Genomic DNA, 3586 nt, shown 5'->3' with positions numbered 1-3586 from the left:
TGAATATGCAGACATGCATTTTAAATATTGGTGGGAATGACTTCCTAGTCGACTTATTAAATGGATATTGTGAATTATGATGTAATCCTATAAATGGAGTGATTATCAATTTATCATACACTTAGTTGATTGTTTCCAAAAGAAAGTAGTACTCGGGGATCCAAATGGAGTGATTGTTTCTTTCCAACTAACAAGCTCTCATGTTGATATCTTGAGTGCTTGTGAAAGGATGGAACTTGGGCACATGTTTGGGCTTTGTAACAGCAATGAAAGAAAATACACAAGTTAATGAAACTCAAACTTCTTTACCCATAGGTGATGAATTTCTAGATATTTTTCCAGATGATTTATTGGGGCTGCCTCCAAAAGGAGATTGAATTTAATATTGATTTGGTGCTAGGAACGGAGCCTATATCGCTTGCTTCATATAGAATGACATTAGCTAAACTAAGGCAACCTAGGGTGCAACTAGAACATTTCCTTGACAAGAAATTTATTTGATCTTGTGTATCACCATGGGTTGCACCCGTGTTATTTGCTAAGAAATATAAGGGGTCCTTGAGGCTATGCATTGATTATTAAAAGTTGAATTGGGTTGCATTAAGAATTGATATCGACTTCTAAGAATTGGTAGACTAATTGATCAATTGGTAAAATCCCAAAATTTCTGAAGATTGACTTACAATCAAATTATCACCAATTGAGATTTGGGAATTAAACATCCCAAAGATGGAATTTAGTACATAGTAAGATCACTATAAATTTTTTGTGTTACCATTTGGGGTTACCAATGCACCTTACATTTTTATGAATATGATGAATCAAGTTATTCAATCATACTTGGATCAATTTATTGTAGTTTTTATAGATGATTTTTGATATATTTAAAAATTCAAGAAGAGCATGAACAACACTGGTGATTAACTTTACAAACATTATGGGAGCATTAGTTATATGCTAAATGGAAGATGTGAGTTCTGGACAACTAGTGCGAAATTTTTGGGTCATGTCATAATCAAAGAATGATTATCTATTGATTTCTTCTAATGATGATGTTGTATTGAGTTGGGAAACCCTAAAAATGTGGCTTAAATTCATAACTTTTTGGGTTTGGCAGGGTGTTATCATAGGTTTGTGCGGAAATTTTTCAAGAATATCTGTGCCACTAATTGAGTTGACAAGGAAAGGACAGAAAATTTGTGTGAAATGAAGAATGTGAATGAAAATTTCAATAATTAAAATATCTATTAACAATAGTTTCAACAGTAACTTTTCCAAAAAAAAATAGGATCGTTATGTTGTATTTATAGAAGCTTCCTTGAATGGATTGGAATGTGTATTGATGCAAAAGAATTTTATTCAAAGTTATATATAGCAAATTTCGAGGACGAATATTTATAAGGAGGGGAGAATGTAACGCCCCAGAAAATAATATGCATATAAGTGTATATAAACATAATTAGTATACGTAAATGCCGAAAATTAACTAGACAATGTTTAAAATTAATTCTTGTTAATGAGAAACATTATGTATATTGCAGGAAAGGAAGACAATAAGATCCAGTGATCCTTAAAAAAAATAATAATATTAATAATAAATAATACTAATGATGATTAATTAACATAATAAGAATAATTATTAAGTAAGTAATAGAATATAATATAATGGTATATATATTAATATAATATCATTTAATATAAATATAGAATATAATAATCTAATATTATATATATATATAGATGTATCTTGAAGCTTAGGATTTCAATTGAAGTTCAATTTGACCCCCCAGCCGTGCTGCCTTCTCTCTCTCTCTCTCTCTCTCTCTCTCTCTCTCTCTCTCTCTCCTCAAACACTCTCTCTCCCTTTCTAAGATTTCTTAGCTATTTCCTAGCCAAATCGAAAAACGAACATCATATCCGGGTCCTAACTCCGCTCCTGAATACTTTAACCAGAGTAGATTTTTTGTTGGGACGTCATAGGCACCACTACTGGGTTAAGGTAAAGGGAATAAATTATGTCAGGGTTATATAAAAAATATTCTTGATTAAATTTGAGTACGTGAATTTAATTAGATTTATGTTATTTAAAATATGCCTGATTTAAATTGATTACGTGAAATTAATTATATTTATGTTCAAATTTTATTTTAAAAATATGTCTGAGTTAAGTTAAACTGTAGGGATTTGATTATAACAGATTATCAGGAATACTATATGTGTTTTTCTGAATATTCAGGCAAATGGAAATGAAAATTTTGAATTATTTTTATAGGTATATTTTTGGGAAATCAAGTATTTTGAGTTGAGTAAACCCTAGAAGATGATTTAATGTTAGTCCTCAACAAAATATATTTTTCCTAGACAGATATTATATTATATATTATCACTCAAACTGTGTGGCATGAGTATATATATATCTATGTCAGATTATTTTATGATTATCCAAAGCAAGTACGATATGATAATGATTTTCAGAAAATGTTATAAATATTATGGAATTACGATATGACATTTTAGTTGGCTTAATGCCATGATCAGTATATTATAATAGTTCAGCCAGCTTAATGTCGTGATCAATATATTATAACAGTTTAGCTGGCTTAATGCTGTGATCAGTATATTATGACAGTTTAGCCGGCTTAATGCCATGATCAGTATATTATGACAGTTTAACCGGCTTAATGCCGTGATCAGTTATGGAATGATGATTTTATACAAAAATATGATATGACAGTTTTATGCAAAATTATGAAAAAAAAAATGAGATTTATGTTACAATTATATTATATAAATTGTATTATATGATATTAGAACCCTTATGGAACAATTATGTTCAGAGCACGGTACCGTTGCTGTTATGATATAGTCAGTGCCACCACACTTCTTAGATAAAGTGTAGGTGATTGGATAGTCGATTGGGCCATTGAAGTGTAAGATACCCTCCTGGGTTCAGATCAGGGTTGGGGTGACCAATCGTACTTGCATACGCGTTATGTTTGGTTTAGCGTGGTAGGCCAGCCATTGCTAAGTCCTGCCTACGGCTTGTACAACCCGATCGTGTGGGGTGATTACATGATATTATATGATTGTTCATCCAGGGGAAAATTCAGTTATGTATATGTGTATCAGATGATTTATGTACTCAGAGAAACTTATTATGATACAGTATGTATTTTCCATATATATATATATAGGTGTGAGTACAGATTTATCAGATTTATTAGTCAAAGTTTGTTGTTTAAAGTATATATTTATGTTACACAGAACTCATGTTTCCACACACTGATAATAATCTATTCCTTTTTACTAAGATGTGTCTCACCCCATGATTATCCAATATTTTTCAGATGCCATATGGAATATAACAGTGATTAGAGTAGCGCAGTGAAGCGTGGGCGGGATAGAAGGTTTTATTTAGAATAGATCTTTATTAAATTATGTTTGCAATGTATTTAGAATTTTAGGGGTGTTAATTGTGATATTGAAAATGATATTGTTATATTGGGTTAATTAGTACTCTGGTAATTTGTATTTGAGGTCTTCCGCTGTATGAAAATATTATTACAAGTTGTATTAGAGTAGTGGA

Source organism: Malania oleifera, chromosome 7 (genome assembly GCF_029873635.1).
Source record: "Malania oleifera isolate guangnan ecotype guangnan chromosome 7, ASM2987363v1, whole genome shotgun sequence".
NCBI classification, from domain to species: Eukaryota; Viridiplantae; Streptophyta; class Magnoliopsida; order Santalales; family Ximeniaceae; genus Malania; species Malania oleifera.
The sequence above is the reverse complement of the archived record's forward strand: the minus strand, read 5'-3'. Positions refer to the sequence as shown.